This window comes from Pygoscelis adeliae, unplaced genomic scaffold (genome assembly GCF_000699105.1).
Source record: "Pygoscelis adeliae isolate BGI_AS28 unplaced genomic scaffold, ASM69910v1 Scaffold44, whole genome shotgun sequence".
Classification (NCBI taxonomy): Eukaryota; Metazoa; Chordata; class Aves; order Sphenisciformes; family Spheniscidae; genus Pygoscelis; species Pygoscelis adeliae.
Window position 1 is genome coordinate 3,038,219 of NW_008824761.1, and position 18,707 is coordinate 3,056,925.

Sequence of the window (18,707 nt, forward strand, 5' to 3'; positions counted from 1 at the left end):
AGCAAAGACATTGCATAAACAATGTATAAACATATATAAACTTGTATAAATATGTATATACATTTGAATAATTGTAGGCAATGTAGCTGCTGCTTTAAAAAAATAAACACTAAAATAGAGTTCTGCTCTAAAGCTGAGAAAATTAGATTATGCCAACCAACCAACCACAGAATAAATATACATCTGAGCTAAACTGCTTCTACAGTTAATGACAAGAAACTACTACTTATTTTAGATGTTTATATCAGTTGATATGACTTCTGCACTGAAAGTATTCCCAAGAGAGATTCAGAGAAAGAAGTCAGATCTGACACACATGCTCCAAATTCCCCTTATAGCATGTTTATAATAATAATACTAAAGAAAAAAAAAATTGTTTCAAATGTTCTCATGACTCTGTAAGCTTAAATATCATGTGATAGAAGTACAACTAATGAAAATAAAGGACTTGAGCAAGAAAAGAGTAAGAGAAAAAGAACCAAGACTGAAGCAATCAAAAATCCTTAGAGATCTAAAATTGACTTATAACGTTACAGAATCCTGTGGAAAAATGTATTAAAGCGAAGATTTAACATCTATATGGAAATTCTGAACTTAAGGAGAATGGAAACATGTTAGAGCTTTCCTTTAATGGCATAATAACAGAAGCTTCTGCTATAATATTACCTTCTCAAGAAAAGTCAAAGTTCAATGATTCAAGTGTAAAAATACTTAAATTAATTTGACACACATGTAGTTAGAGTAGTTTGCAAGATTCCATTATAATAGATTCCATGGGATAGTGATTGGATTCAAAGAACCAAAATCACAAAAAACATCCCTAGATGACTTAGCACTCCAAAAGCTTTTAGATTATGTCAAGCTTTAGAAATTGTTGAAGATACAATGAAAACTCTGGAAGGAAAATAAGACAGTCCAGACAAAATAGGCTAGCTGGAAAGGAAACTGGAAACCGAAAACTGCAAGAAAGAGAGAGTTAATACGGATTGAAAAGAGCAAAGGTCAAGCACTTTCAATTAAAAAAAAAAAAAAAAGAAAAAGAAAAAAGCATACAGTGTTGAAGCATCTATAGGTCCAAATAGACACCAACATTTGAAAATTGCTATTAAAAGTGCAAAAGAATAAAATATTTTTGGCAAAAAATGAAACCAAGAGCAGTAAAAACAAGATAAAACTTAATTTCTGAACAAAGCACACAACAACATACAAGAACTCCATTTAGAGTCCAAATTAGCAGGAGCTGGAATAAAGTAATATCTTTCATTAGATACTAATCTAACACTTCAAAACCATAAATTGATGCACAGATAAAAGTTACACTGGAGCATAAACTTAACCTGTCAGTAGCTGAAATTTACTTAGACAAAAGTTAAGACCCAAACTGTATATTATTCTGCATATCAGGGAAAAAAAATCCTTTTTCAACTCCAGTAGGAAAGTGAATTTTCTGTTGGTTCAAGAAAATTAGTTAATTTTAGTTCAGTAAATTATCAGATAATACATGTTTGTTCCAAACCCAGCCAAGATGACCATTTAAAGAATTCCATAGTATTGCACTTCATCTGTATTGCATCAACATATTGTTTATATTGTTCTTACTTGTATATTATTTGCTTAATTTACTGGTCCTTTACAATATGTCATAGTACTTAATTAAAAAGAAAAAAATCAACATCATATGATTCACATAGTTTGACTATGAACTTTGAACAGTAACAAAAATTAAGGATGAGTTAATGATATCTGCTTTTCACTGCTGTAGCATCTCTCACCATTGGAACTCCAAGTGCTGTATAGGACTTGTTCATTCAACCTGTCAGAATGGTAGGTGATTATAAAGTTCACTTCACCTACCACTGAAATGCATCAAGTACTCAACAACACACATGAACATTACATAACAAATTGAAGCAGCAAGTCTAGAAGAATAGCATATCCAGTTGAAACCCCAGGAAATGTAGGTAGGCGGAATATAATTACCCAAGCTGGAATGAAGCCATGACAGCAAGAACCAGTCTAATGAAGTGTACTATGGGAATTTTAGTGGCCTGATTCTGTGTGCTCATACAAACAACGACACATCAAGTGGCACTAAACACCTTACCATAAAGGGACTGAGGGCAAATTTGTGTCTGCTACTGAAATTCAAAGTCAAAAAAAAAAAACTTACAGTTCCTACTGTAAAAGCAGCCCAGATTTTACTATTACATTCTTGTTAACTGTATCTCAGTAGCTTTGAGTTGTCCATAAATATTAAAACTTTCCTGTGTTAAGCACTGCACTAAACTATTAAGGATGGAATTCACCGCACCTAACTTCAGTCATTTGAAGTATAGTCACCTAGACTTAGCTTTCTTTTTATTCAGTAGAGGCATCTCTCTCTCTCCCTCTCTCTCTCATTCCTCATTAAAGCTGAGTATCTCGCCAGATATCTAGCCTTTAGATGGCTAACATTAGAATAAAAGTACTACCCGCTGAGGGACTGACCTCTCCTGAAGGCCTTGCAATCTAAATTTAAAAAAAAAAGAAAAAAAAAAAGGAAAGAAAAAAAAAATAAAAAGAAAAGGCAAGAAGCCTAGAGTACCAAATGACTTACTTCAAGTCATCTTTGTGAGCTATAGAAAAGCTCAGTTTAGACTGCCAGTACAGCGTCTTGTATCTTGTACGCTTCCATTTTATTGCATAGAGATTGAGAGAAGAGTGAGTTTCCGTGGTTAATCATGTTTAAAAGGACATCTTCTTTATTCCTAATAAGTTCATTTTTAATAATTCATCACAGTGGCAATAAAATGTTCTCAGTGTGTATGTGTCTCGGAACCCATAGGCTCAGGAGCATTACTCTTCAAATACAGATACTGTTGCTTAGTCTTTTATATATATATTAAAAAATGTTTATCTCAATTCTGTGCTCACTGTGCAAAAGTCCATATCAAAAGAAAAAAAATATTAAATTTAATGTTCATCCTTGTATGATGAATATTCTTACAGGCAGAGGTCAACAAATGGGCATGGTACTTACTTGATACTCATTCCTTGAAATATGATCCAAGAACAGAATGAAGATACATGCGCTGCTGTTGCTCAGACTGACTTTGTTGGCAAAGTTGTGTTAAATTTCATAACAAGAGAAATTATTACAACATGTAATGTAAAATGAAGCACGTGGGAAGAGGGATTCCCAATTTCATATTTAAACTTCATACTTGTTCAAAAATTCTGAACTCTAAGTTACTATCCAGTAGCAAGATGTTGGAGTTATTGATAGTTACATGAAAATGCCATCTGGAAATGGTTGGAATCTAAGAGGATGCTTATATGGAAGTGTCATATAACCTTGCCCTCTTCTTGTACTCCTACTCAGGTGTCTGATTTTGGCTGCCATGTCAAAGACAAAATGCTAGGCTACATGGACCTTTAGTCTTACCCTTGTAGCCCTTTCTATGTTCTTAAGAACATAAACCTGTTCTGTATCATAATTACTACACATATTCAGTTCTGAAAAATCTAAAAAGTAAGTGTAACTGTTGTTCTTGTACAAGTTGCTACAAAGAAAGTGAACACAACTGCAGACATTTCACATGCCTTTGAAATGCTTATGTGTGAAGATTAAAAAAGGAATAAATATGACATTTGTAACTTTAAAACAAGAACTGAACTAAACTAATATCAGAACTGATGTTAAATAGAAATTCATTTATGCCAAAAGTCCTGACTGTGTTTCATAGAAGGTAAAAGTCATCCCATTAGAGATAATAGTACAGATACTAACAGCTCTACTTGCAATGTAACTTCTGCATTACAAGGAAACTTTACTTGTGTTTTAACAAATTTTCATTTCAGAAAGGCATTTTTGTCCAATTAACTGACAAATATTCTAAAAACGTAGTTCTTCTCCCTCTGTGACCCTGAACATTACAGAAGGTGGTGTTAGATAAATAGAGCAAGAATGGATAAACTTTTTTGTAATTATATAACAATAAATGAACTATGGCAGTTCAGTGTTATGATACGAGTCTCTAGGGCATTTCTTTATTTCCTTAGTTGTTTAATAGGAACATCTACATTATAATTTTCTTGGGCATATGGACAGAATGTGTTCAAGGATTTTCTATGCTACAGAGTCATTCAATATTTAACATATTTATGAAATAAAACAGCAGATTCAATATAAATATTTAATTATAAAACACATAAAGTTGTATAATAAAGTGGCATTGCAAACATGGAATCCATCCAAATACCATAAAATTTTATTAGTTATACTGTTAATAATCAAGAGTTATGAGAAATATTCCCTATATTTTTATTTATTTATTGCTATAGAAGTGGCTCTGCAAAACAGATAGGTCCAAAAGGTTTAACTGTTATGATGGCATTTAAATTCCTCAGTCATAGCTTTGACATCTAAAGTTTCTTAATTTTTCAAATGAAACAAATTAAATGGAAGGCCAAATGTTCTCAATGTCATCTACAATCAGTGAAGATAGATAAGCAATCCAGAGGATGATTCAGCCCACTAAATTATCTTTTTTAGGTTTCCACTGGTTTCCACTGATTATATAAAAAGTCTAAAGTGACCATGCTCCCAGTTTGGGTACTTCAGTGAGGCAAATAAAGTTCAATAGGGTACATCTATATTTTTTTGTGTGCTTGTCTTTAAGCATAGATGACAGGACATTTTTCAAACGCACGTTACAATTTTCTTATGTGTTGAAATACCAAAAAAACCTCAGAGAGATCAAGGATCCATGTAATATATATGGATTTAGTGTGTATCAATTTCTAACGCCCTTTGACCTTCTATATTTTTGCAAGTAGGTTCCTGATGCAGAGATATTGACTTTTTAGTAGGGACATGGTTTCATGATAAGCACTGTAAAATGATTGGTTACTGGAGGTGGAGACTTATTGCATTAATAGTGAGTTAAGCTGTTTTCTTTTTTTTTTTTTTTCATTTGGAATTTTTATTCTAGTCTTCCCTGATATTTTCAGGATTCAGTAAAACTTACATATTCCAATTCTTATGTACTATTTGTTCTTCTTAGGTAAGAGAAAAGACAATAATTTCATTTTTTTTTATATTCCATTATAAAGTATTTAGAAAAATAGACAATGCCGAATCCTCACTGTTGTGAATTGACAGAACTCCAGCTTAAGTTACTACTGAGAATGCAACCTACTGGGATCTCATATATTTTTGGTTTTCACCACAAATATTAACAAGATTAATGTAAAAAAAAAAAGGTTATAACAAATAATCACTGTAGTAACAGCACTGTAGAAAAGCAAAACATGGAATATAGAAATATATTACAAACAGCAGGGTCACCGATGTGAAAATCATATGCTGTTTCTTATAAGTTATCTTGTTTGACCTAGAGCATAAAAAATGTTCTTGCCTTAGAAGCTAAGTGTAACAATAGGAGAAAATTATTTAATTTCTCAGTTAGCTTGTAATTGTGAAAAGTAAATGCAAAAATAACTGTCAGATCATTAAAAAGAGGAAGAAAAATATGATTAACTACTGTGGGCTGAATACAAAATGTTGACAATAAAGCAATGCAAATATAAATGTTGGAACTTTAAATAAACTGGTCATATAAATGGACCTTTTGCCCTGACATGCATCTGATGGGATAAATCCATGGGTTCTGAGGGACTTTGCTAACATCATTGCAAGACTACTCTCTGTTGTCTTTGAAACATAAAAAGTATCCTGGTGACTTGAAAAATGAAAATGTCACACTCATCTACAAGAGTGGCAAGAAGGAGAATCCAGGGCAGCTGATCAGCCTCATTTCAGTTACCTGAGCATTCTTCAGGCATTAATATTGGAGCTGATGTTGCTTACCATCATTATCAACAGCCTGAACATCAGAAGAGAATCCATCAGCAGGTCTGCAGAAAACATTAAACTGGTAGGAGTATAGACAGAGATATTAAGATCTCTGTTTAAACAATGATGAATTTGAGTTGATGCATAAATATATGCATGACTGTGGAAGATATATTCATGGGGTAAGAAAGAGATAATTCTTTAATGGATAGAGAGAAAGAAGAGGATTCTCTGAAGAACAAGTTTAAAGAACAATTAGACAGTGAAAGAAATAGGAAGAAACACAGTAATGGAAACAAAAACAGGGCTATATTTCAATAAAGCACATTTAGCGAGGTTGAAGGCAGCTAGCTGGGAAAGGAAAGGATGGAGTACTTGAAATTAGAAAGTAAACACTAAAAAAATTACTTTGGACAGAGTAATTTGTTTAAAGCATGAAGTATAGAATTAACTTCTGGGAAGAAAGCAGATATCATTGACCAAAAGAAACTCAACATGGACAGCATGACAAAGCATTCAGTAATAATAAAAAGAATTAAAATACAAGAAGATGTAAAATAAACTGTGAGTTTTTAAGATGGCAAAGAGTATAATATTTAAGTTTGAGGAGAAAGACTCATTGGAGGAAGCAAGTAGTAAAGAGAGTGGCAGTTGATTAAAAAAATAGCTGCATCTGAATCAGTGGAGGAAGAAAATTCTAGAAGGTAGACAGAGGATAAGTTAAAGAAGAAAAGATGGTCATAATGTTTATTGTATATTTAGAAAGACAAGTATCTGTGGAAAAGGGGAGGCAAAGGAAATCTGAGTCTGAAAAACAAAAAAGGAGGAAAAAAATGGCTGGAACAAGTTACACAATTTTGTTAAGTTGGAGAAGCAGGAATATTGAGAGAAAAAGATGGTGAAGACGAAGACGAAGACGAAGACGAAGAAGAAGAAGAAGAAGAAGAAGAAGAAGAAGAAGAAGAAGAAGAAGAAGAAGAAGAAGAAGAAGAAAACAAATACATGGTTAGAAAATCAGCCTGTTTTTATAATTTCTAACAGAGATCCTTTCAGCATATGATTTTATTTAAATGAGATTGGCATAAATGTTCAAAATTGAAGACTATCTGGAGGTTTATCTATTCAGCACAGTTGCAGATGATTTGTGTGGTTCAAGAAACCATACAGGTCACTATTGAATCATATCCACATATGGGCACAGTATTGTCAAACCCTGTAAGAGGACGATTTCTAAGAATTATCTGCAATCATATTCCACTGACATTGCCTCTGCTCATGATTGCTTGGTTCTTTAGTTTTCTTGAAGATTATACAGATGTATAACATTTCTGTGAATGCATTCTGAATGTTATCAAGAGCTTCTGATAAGGAATTAGTGTTTCAATACAATGTTGAAAATGTTTCATGGGACCGATCCAAAAAAAACCTAGAACAAAACTGAAGAACTCATAAAATTCATTTTAAAATGTTACAAATTTAATCTGTGTTTTTTTCATAAAGTAAATTCAGTGCTTAAGCACATGCCAGAAGTCTGAAACTCCTGCTTAGTATAAAATGTTGCTTACCTTAACACAAATTCTACCTAGCAAAAAGAAGGTGTAAAGACCGTCTTATAGAGGGAATGTGACATAATCCCCTAGTGTTTATACCATCTGCAAGAGCTGAATGACTATGAATATTATGTGTGTATTGGGACATTGCTCAAAGACAACAACTAGGGCTGAGTTACCATGCACATAGTTCTTGATTCCCTAGTTTTCAGAGTTTGATATTTCACTAGATAGAAAGTTCCCAAAGGATGTACAGTGCACCTTCATTTTGCACAAACAATATTTTTTGTTGATTAGTTCTGTTTTAATGTAAAGGCTAGACTGTGAATAAAATTGTTCATGCACAGAATTAGAAATGTACTAACTCAGGGCAAGGAATTTGATTATATCTGTGTTGTACAGTATTAGGTCAACATATGGTGCATGGAAATTAAATACAATGTTATTATTATTGTTTGCTGCTCCTTCTTGAGGACTTTGAGTCCTACAATTAAATGACAATACAGATAAAATAATAATCATTTTAAAGATTCATTGACTTGAAAGGAACTATGATAATTATATCAATTGAGAATGTTTCCTCTTCTCCCAAGTAATGTTGGTACTAGATGACTGTTACATTCTTCCATTCCTAAATTCTGTTTTCAAAAATACCATCTGTGTTGTCATTGCACACACCACATTTGGCGTCTTTACTGCTTTCTGCTTAGAAGTTAGTGAGCTGAAAGGAGCTTGAACAGGCAATACAAAGAATCCAAGAACAGTGATTAGAAAAGCAAGGAAGACTAAAGGGGTGTTTGCGTGTAAGCGTGTGTGTGGGGGGAATCTTCTTAGAACAGAGTTGGAGTTGTAGAGCCTTTTCCCAGTGACACCACAAGTGCTGCACAGATGCTGTTATGCAGCAAGGTGAATCCAATAAAGCCAAGTTGCAATGGTAATGGCTGCATCATCCTAATAAATCCTAAGACCTTCAGACTCATATTCAGATAATTATGTTACAGCTACAGTTATGGTTTATTTGTTTAACCAAGGGCAAAGTTGTTGAGACACAGTTGCGTTTTCAAGAAAGGCCTGACAAGGCAGGTGGCAGTAGCGGCACAGGACAAATGAACTTCTCTAGCCAGTCAGTACAGAATAAAGCACAGCTCAGGAGGACAGAGTGTGTGCTCTTAAGAGGAAACATAAACCAATGAAATGAAATACCTACTGAGCATTAATAAACCCATTAGTGAACATTAATAAAATAAAAAGGCTCACTCCTTTACAGCCCTGGGAGTCAGCAGCTCCAGTCTCCGTGAACTATTTAGTGGGGCTGGAAGAATGATTTGAAGGGGAGAGCTGGGAAAAGAGTAAATCAGTAGGTACATTTTAGTAAATGGGCAGGGACTGAATATAGCTAAGGGCTGAATCAGCTGAAGTGAAGGTTGGAATGAGTCTATGAGGAAATTAATAATTCTGTATACAGAGAGGAGTTTCAATAGCATGCAGTAAATAACGCCTAGGGACACACACTGAACAATGAGGATGAAACAAATCATTGAATAGCTACAGTATCCTGAGTCACTGTCCTTCCTGCCTGAATGAGGTGGGGGTGAGGCAGAAAAAAAAAGTCTATAATTAAATACCATATCAGAATGAGACAGTATCAAAGTTGTGTTGTTCCTTATTTGGGGTTCCCACCCCATTCTATTTGTCTTCCCAATCCTGACTGGATTTTCACCATGTTAGAGTTACTGATTTCTCTCCTTTATTTCTCCTTGCCTACCTCCAGCCTCTTCTCTATTCTTTTCAACTCTCTTCACAGAGTTTGTCTCTTCTACCGTCTAACTCAGGTATATGTTCTCCTTTCCAAATCCAGTTCAATGCAGTCTTGAGGGACTGTATTCATATTTCCTGATTACTCCTCCAACATCCTATCTATTCTCTGTTCAAGAGAGGGTCATACAAGAAATTGCACAGAACTGATCTCATTCATTCTATGAATGAGTTCTGTTCCCCCCTGCACACCCACCTTTCATGATTCCTGTAGCAAAACATAGGACATTAATGATTTTACAAACAGCACAATTTTTTCTTGTACTGTTAAAATGTTCAGTCAAACATTAAGTCTCAATACATTAAGAAGCAACATCTTGGCAGGGTTGCATTGTTTCTCCAATATGCCAATAACTATTATTGTGCCTCAAAAGGGGAATGTAAGAGACAAATCCAGGACTAATCTGTGTACCTAGAGAAGTTTTGAATAACAAGGCCTTGAAAAATAAGTCAGGGTAAATCAAGAAAATCAGAGTTTTTTTTTATTTTATTTCTTTTTTGAATCTAGGTTCTATATAGAATTTCCAAATTTTTGCGTAAGAAGGAAAAAGGTATCACATGAAAATATGTCTTTATTGGGGGGGGGAAAAAAAAAAGGAAACCAGATCTGGTGGTGGTGGTTTTTTTGTTTTTTTGTTTTTTTGTTTTTTTGTTTTTTTGTTTTTTTTTTTCTGAAAGAGTCAAAACAAGTCATAAAAGGGTTTTTTAGATGCAACTTAAAACCATCTTCAAATTCTCTTTATATATTTTGCAATGTTCTACTTAGTGAATACAATCTATTAGCAGGGTTTTTTTCTGTACATACTGTTGATTTTTTTCACTTCTAATCCAACAAATTTTGTAAATTGCTGGTGAATTTTTGGAGCAGTAACCAAAAAAAAAAATCATCTATAAATTTTCTAGTAACAGATATGTGTATAAAATGACTTCGTATCACATATTCCATGTCAAATTGCCAAAAGCATGCTGCAAAGCTTCTGAGTGTGTAAAAATCATTGTTCCTTAGAATAAAAATAGGAAATAAAAATAATTAATTACTGAGAAAGTAGACATGATTCTTATTTTGCCTGCATCACTGTAAATGAAGTAGATATAGTTAGCATAAAAACCTTTGTAAGAGATATTCTCACTTATTTCAGTTGACATACGTCACTGCAACAGAAGCCTTCAAGAAAAAATTACTTTATTTATATTTTTTTCTAAATAAACTCTTGCTATAATTATTTAAATTAATTTGTAGAATTACTAGTTGTTACAGAGAATCTATTTTAGAAGTTAGTATTTCAGCAGTTTCTTCATAGATTTTTATTCTTTAATTGCTTATATAAAACAGGATTGTGAGTCTGTAACATTGGTTGAAACTCAAAATTATTTTCCTTTGTGAATTTAAATCTTTTGTTATTCACTCAAGCTGAAAAAATATAGAAATAAATTTGCTATACACAATGTTTATATTCAGCCATTTGTCTAGAAAATATAGGAAGGCACATAAAAACAGACACATGTGAATCTATGTTAATCTCAGGAAATATTTTTAATAGCACTTGTATTCTCCTCTGGGGCAAACAAATGTAATTTCAGGGATCTTTGCAGTGTTATCTTATCTGAAGATCATTGTAATAAATCTGCAGGCCATTTAGCTAGATTTTGTGAGTTTAAGCTGAAGGAATGATTCAAAAAAATCCCAGCACACCCTGTTTAAATGTATAAGCCATGCAGACATCTAGGAAAAAGGTCACAGAATTTTTGTTTTGAATCCTTAGTAGCATATCTAACTTTGATAAATTGACTTTTTTGAGATTTATATCCTACTTCAAGCTACTGACTTGCTGAAATCAGACATTCCGTACAAGCCTTCCTGAACAGTTGGCTAGGAACTGAGTTCCTAGCTCATCTTTGTCTGCAGAGTATTGAATACACCTTCTCCAAGGAAAGCATTCTCTTCACCAGACCATGACATACTCCAGGAGATAACAGTGTCTCTCTTTTATTTCATTTAAACCAGAAGTATAGGACTGAAATTAATGAACTCACAAAAATATGATATTTAGCCTAGGTCAAAAGTAATGCTTCCAGAGGCAATCTTGGCTAAAACACTCAACTTGATAAAAATATTGGGTTGGGATTTTTGGTTTATTTGTTTGTTTCTGTTTTTTCTTTATCCCTGCATTTTCTTTCTCTTATTATGATTTTTTTCCTATGATTGCATATTGAAAAATAGAAGACATTCCAGGAGCAGAACCTCTCCCAGCTGAGGTGTTGATAAGGAGAATTATGACTAATCTCTACATTTATTTTGCTAGGTCTTACAAAATGTTGGTGTTTGTTTGTTTTTAGTTAAAAGACTGTTAGTTCTCCATGCCATTTTAGTGAATCCTTTTCACAACTGTTTGAATTAATCTATCTTAAGTATGATCATAAGGTGTATCATTTACATTTAGCCAGTGAATATTTGGTACCTAAGTTAGACCAGTGTGTTATTTTTATGATCAAAATTTTATGATTTATTGATCACAGTGATCTACTTCCATGGGCTCCAGGAAGAACCTGGATGGTGTTTATACATTTAATATCCTGTTTCTACAACTAAAACTGCTTAAGATAACACAACAGTGTAAGCAGAATTTACTTGGTGCTCCAGGTGAGAACTCATTACATTTTCATTAAACAGGCTGTTTCTAGTACAAATAAATTTTCAGATACATTGTAGGATCATTTTTTAAATATTTCTGTTATATTGACAATTCTCTGTAATCAGATAACCCCCCAAATATTTTCTCATTTCCAGCTCTGCTACTACTCACTAAAGGCATGACCATGCCTTTGCACTGTTAATTTTAATCTCATTTTTCTCTCAAACCATCAGAAACGTCTAATTCTTGTACTATGGTGTCTTAATGCTCTTCAACAAAGAAAGAACTTGATAACCATACTGACTGTTCTTTCATGTGTGTTTTTCAGAAATCATTCTCATCCTCTCTGATCTGAATTAAGCTTGATACTCTTCACCACATTAAAAAAGTTAAATTTAAATGAAAATGTCATCATCCAGCATTTTTATTATTCAGATCCATCTCAATAAGAAGGAACCTTTAGTTAATGAAATCTTTTTTCATCTTTATGACATTCGACATCTGTTTTCTAACAGACACTTTGAGATATTTCAATATATTCCTAGGCTCTGCTTTTCTCCCAGTATATCTAGCTTATTCCTTCTCTTTTAAGTTTTGTACACTTCCACAAGATTTTGCATGACTTGCTACATAATTCCAAAATTTGACCATCATGCAAACTTTGTGTGAAGTAGAATTTTAAATTAGTCCAGATGCTACAGGAATTAAAACTTTAAATTTTATCAAAGATACGATGCATAGACAACATTTGTCATCTAAATGCCAGTGGAAATTCCCTAATAACTGAGATAGTTCTGTATATTAGTAATAAAGTTAATCTATAACTGTTTAGGGTTAAGACATTTCTTTTAGTGCATATATTGCAACTCTAGTGAGAGTAATAGACACTGCTGCTGTTGGCTGTAGTGGTGATTACTGTTACACTGGTAAGTCTATACATATTTATAAATTAGTAACATAGAATGAAATCTGACTTCAGTGAGACCTAAATTTCACACACACAAAAATTAATCTTTCCATAGATTCTTGGAAGCAATACTTTTCAATGTATAATGTAGTATACGTAAAACTTCTGGTATTTCCAAAGGACAGGGTGTTGAAAATAACCACATGAAATGAAATGATATTATCTTTCAAAAGACACATATATATGTACCCTCTATTGATGAGGAAAAGGAACTCTTCTGCTTTTAATGAGTATTTCAATGACTTTTTCATGCTGTTGCAGTTCTGAAAGTCATTTCAGTACTAACAAGAATTAATACCGTTTGCTTTGGTCATCACCTGCTTTTATCACTGTTTCAATTAAATCTGGTGAGATGATTAAACAACGAATTTGTTATCATGTCAGAAGGAGAAGAACTGATTTTAATACATGTGTAGGATTTTTCGCTTTTTGGTTTTTGTTGGGGTATTTTTTTCCCTTTAACAATGTTTTTTTTGGTCTATCTGTCATAGCATATCGTACATGATGCTGCAGTTCAAAGTACTCACATTGTTGTTCATTATGTGTTCATTATCTTTTTCTTTAAGGATTTTTTCAGAGACCAAATTTCTTGTAATTCCTATCAAAGTCAACACAAATTCACCCATTAACTTTAATAGCTATTATAAGAGGTACACAAATAATGCTAAGTGGAATCTGGGTTTATTATTTTTAATCCTTATGGATCTTTCTAAGGCTAAGAATCATCTTGTCTACCAGTAGATATTTAAAAGTTAGAGATCTAGCCTGAGTTAAGTATATAGAGCTGTATTCAGTTATATATTCTCTCATATGCATAGACATCATTATAGTTTGGGGGACTTACTGATTTCTATTAGACATTTAATTTATTCCCACAATATCTTCCATCGTCTCCACTGCATTGTAAGATAATATGAACAACTAGCCCACATATAAACATCTACCTTGAAGATGAATTTGGTGAAATGAATCACATTCCTCAATATGCAATTTCTGTCTAGAAAACTTTAATAAAGTGTTTACTATAAACAGTATTACAGGGTATGATAGAATATTTCATATTATTTTATTCCTATAGCTTTAAAAAAGTGTTAGCATATTGCTTATTATTTAATGATTAAAAAAGAAACTAAATAGTAAACCTGATAAAAAGTAAGCAAACAATTTTCCAACATAGCAATAATTCTTCCTTAGGTAAAAGTCAGTTTTAGACAAAGCATAGCATATTTAATAAAGCATAGCACCTGAGGCAGTTTGAAACATATTTCAGAAATATTTGTTTTTCTCTATGTTATAATATACTATAATAATTAAGTTGACAGTCTATTAAAATGCATGTAATTCTACAAAATGTAATCATTTGTTTAACACTATTATATAGGTATTCACTCAAGTAAAATGAAAAAAAAATTGTTTATAAAGATGTATACTATTAAGTATAAACATAAATATCATAGAATATCAAATCATAGTATGGTTTAGGTTGGAAGGGACCTTTAAAGATCATCTAGTCCACACTGCCTGCCATGGGCAGGGAGGTCTTCCAACAGATCAGGTTGTTCAAAGCCCCATCCAACCTCACCTTGAACACTTCCAGGTATGGGACATCTTCAGCTTCTTTGTCAACCTCTGGGCAATATCTAATCTAAGCCTACCGTCTTTCAGTTTAAAACCATTACCCCTTGCCATATCACTACAGGCCTTGGTAAAAAACAGTCTTTCTTCATCTTCCTTATAAGCCCCCTTCAAATATTGAAAGGCCACTGTGAATTACATCATATCATGATCACTGTGGCCCAGGCTGCCACTAATCTTGTCCTTTCTAATTAGTTCATCCATGTTGGTGAGCAACAGGTCTAGTAATGCTTCTCCTCTGGTTGGGCTGTCTATCACCTGGATTAAGAAATTATGCCCAACGCACTTCAAGAGTCTCCTGGACTACTTACAGGTTGCTGTGCAGCTTTTCCAGCAAATGTCAGGGTGATTGAAGTCCCTCAGCAGGATCAGAGCCTGGGAGTGTGATGCTTCCTGTAGTTGAAGTAAGAACATTTTATCAACAGGCTCCCCTTGGTCATGCAGCCTGTAGTAAACACCAACCACGAGGTTCCCCTTGTTGGCTTGGCTCCTAATTTTTACCCATAAGCTCTCAACCTGCTCATCACTGGTTTTCAAAGACAACTCTGTGCAGTCAATCTATTCTTTTACATAGAGGACACCACCTCTCCCCACCCCTCCTTCCTTGCCTGTCTCTCCTGAACAATTTATAGCCATTGATTGCAGTGCTGCAGTCATGTGATTCATCCCACCACGTTTCAGTGCTAGTGATTAGATCGTAGCTTACTAGCTCCACAATGGCTTCCAGCTTCTCCTGTTTGTCACCCATGCTGCGTGCATGCATTGGTGTAGAGGCACTTCAGCTAGGCTATCGACCATATCACCTTTTTACAGGAACATGCCCTGATTCTTTTGAGGCATTTCACAGGTTTTTCCCTGTCGGGTCCTAATACATCAGCAGCCCCTGGCTCTTCTCTGTTGCTCAAAACTCCACCCTCTTCACCCATTACATCTAGTTTAAAGCTCTTCATGTAAGTCTGGTCAGCTACTTGGTCGGGTGAATCCTGTCAGCTCCCAACAGACCTGGCTTCTCAAAGGTAGATCCATGATCATAGAAGCCAAAACCCTGAGAATGGCACCAGCCACACAGCCAAGCATTCACCTGTTCAATTAATCTCCTCCTTCCTAAAATATACATTTCTACATATGTTTCTAGATATATCTTTATTTATATTTATAAATATATATATTTAATATATGAACAAAAAACCTAATGCACATTAGTTTAAGAATGTTATCCTCAAAAAAGACATGCAACATACTGAACAACTCTTAGCTATCAATATTGAATATCTTTTTTAAAAAAAGAGTTTATCTTCTGAGCAGAATGTCATTTATCTTTGAAGATGGGAATTAGTCTCATGAGCACAGAAATGAAACGGTTGTCTTGTATGTGTACAACTGTAAATATATGCTCAGTTGTCATCAACATTTCACTTCTTGTCTACCCAGAAAACAGCTGGTGTAAATAATTTTTCATGTAATATTACAGTAAGAAATCTGTTCTATAAAAAAATCATGAGAAAACAGTGAGGAAACTGAATAAAGCCTGAGAAAGTTAAGAGGTTAAACAGAAGTGCAGATTATATAAACCACTGAAAGGTTTGTGATTCATCAGAGGTCAAAAATGGAACTAAAGTTGGGGGGGGTGTATATTTTTTTTTCCCTGACCTTATTGGTCAAAGCTTACTTTGATCAATTTTTCTTACTCCACAAAAGGTTTTGTTAATAGACACTTGCATAGTTATCAAGGACCAAAAAGACAGACTGATTTTTAAATTGAAAAATTAAAAAGAAAGGGAAAGAAAAAGAGGTTAGGTACAAAGAAATAAGAAAGAGGGTATTAACTGTCCACTGAAGTGGAGAAGATGTCTTTTCAAAAGTTTAATTGCAAAGGTGTATCTTTTTTATTATTATTTGCTAAAGAGAGAAAGTGGGTTTTTTTGCTTTAATTCAGTTAAGAGTTTAAAATTAGTTCTGCACTTAAAATATTTTTTATGTTGTGTGACTATATGCTTGCTCTTTCCATCAATGAAAAGCATTCAAGGATTCATGCAGTATTTTGGAGTCTATCAGAGTTCAGATTTGAAGCTTTCATGCAGTTCTCTTCATATGATTTCCAGTGGATTTCCAGAGGATTACACTGCCTTTTAGAAACTGTAGGTATAACTTTCTGAAGAGAAAAATCTTAAGTCTCAACTATGCACACACTAGAAGTCACACAATGCATCGCACAAAACTAGAGTAATAAATAACTTCGTAGTTGAAAGATTTTTGTAGTTCAAGAATCAGTGAAAATATGTGGTATAAATAACAGTATAAAACGTGGAGCTCTACAGCTCAGGTAACATTCTGTCATGATACAAGAATCATCATAAAAAGTCTGCCAGATTTCCTTCTCAAAAAAGATACTGCGTATTTGCCAACTGACAAACTAGCAAGGGAAACTTTCAAAATCCCAGTCTATATTTAAGCTGCTAAATTCATCCTCTCCCTGGTCTGATTTCTGGATTTCAGACCAAGAAATGCAGACTGATTAATAGATCTAACTTCAAGTTTCAAACAGCATTAATGTTTATACATGGTCAAACACCTGAGTGTCCCACTTCAGCACCATATGCTGGTTATATGATCATCCACACTGCATAAATAATAATATTATCCTGAGTGATCTTCTGAAGTAAGGTCACCCCTGGATGTTGATACAGCTCTGCTGTGGAAAGTATACAGCTGCAAAGATCTGCATTTTGATTCCCTGCGTGCTTCAAAAACAGGAGCTAAAATAGTTACAGAAATATAGCAATTGCTATATCAGAGGAGAACACTGATCTACCTAACCCAGAGAAACATTCAAAAAGTTTTGTGTGTGTTTTTTTTTTTTTTTTAAGGCAGGGGAAAAGAGTTTTCTCTGAACAAATATTAATGCTTTTGAAAAAAAAATTCCAAAAGACACAGATACAAAAACCTCTTATTTAACTGTTAAAGAGCATTATATTTACTAATGTGAGCTTTATTGTGTTGTCAATCAGCCTGCATATCTTTCAGAGATAGACTGAATGGTTTGCTTCTGTATTGGGTTTATGTGGCAAGGTTTTGGGCTACAGGGGTGGCTTCTGTGAGAAGATGCTAGAAGCTGCCCCTATGTCTGATAGAGCCAGTGCCAGCTGGCTTCAAGACGGACCCGACATTGGCCAAAGCTGAGCCAACCAGCGATGGTGGTAACACCTCTGTGATAACATATTTAAGAAAGGGTAAAAACTGCTGTGCAACAGTGGCTGGGAGAGAGGATTGAGAAAATGTGAGAGAAACAGCCCGGCAGACACCAAGGTCAGTGAAGAAGGAGGGAGAGGAGGTGCTCCAGGCACCAGAGCAGAGATTCCCCTGCAGCCCATGGTGAAGACCATAGTGAAGCAGGTTGTCCCCCTGCAGCCCATGGACATCCATGGTGGAGCAGATATTCACCCAGCAGCTCATGGAAGACCCCATGCTGAAGCAGGTGGATGTTCCTGAAGGAGGCTGTGACCCCGTGGAGAGTGTACACTGGAGCAGGTTCCTGGCAGGACCTGTGGCCCCGTGGAGAAGAGCCCACGCTGGAGCAGGTTTTCTGGCAGAACCTGTGGCCCCGTGTGGGACCCATGCTAGAGCAGTTTGTGAAGAACTGTATCCTGTGGGAGGGACCCCACACTGGAGCAGGGGAAAAGAGTGAGGAGGAAGGAGCGGCAGAGACAAAGTGTTATGAACTTACCACAAGCCAATTCCCTATCTCCCTGCTCTGCTGGGGGGAGAGGAGGTAGAGAAATCAGGAGTGAAGTTGAGCCTGGGAAGAAGGGAATGGTGGGGGGGAAGGTGTTTTAAGATTTAGTTTTATTTCTCATTACCCTACTCTGATTTGATTGGCAATAATTAAACTAATTTCACCAAGTTGAGTCTGTTTTGCCCGTGACGGTAATTGGTGAATGATCTCTCTGTCCTTACCTCAACCCATGAGCCTTTTGTTATATTTTTTTCCTCCTGTCCCGTTTAGGAGGGGGAGTGACAGAGAACCTTTGTGGGCACCTGGCAGCCTGCCAAGGTCAACCACCACAGCTTCTCACACTAGCAAGCAATTTTCTTTTATCTGGGCTCTACTCCTATGTCTTGTAACATTACTACTTTTTCGCTGATCAAGAAAGAGAACCATATTCGAATAGTCCTGTCAGTGGGAGGTCTGCATTTCCTATTATTTTCTTTTATTTAGGTGCAATAGTGGCAGTGATACCTACGATTCATACAGAGTCTTGGAAACATTTTAT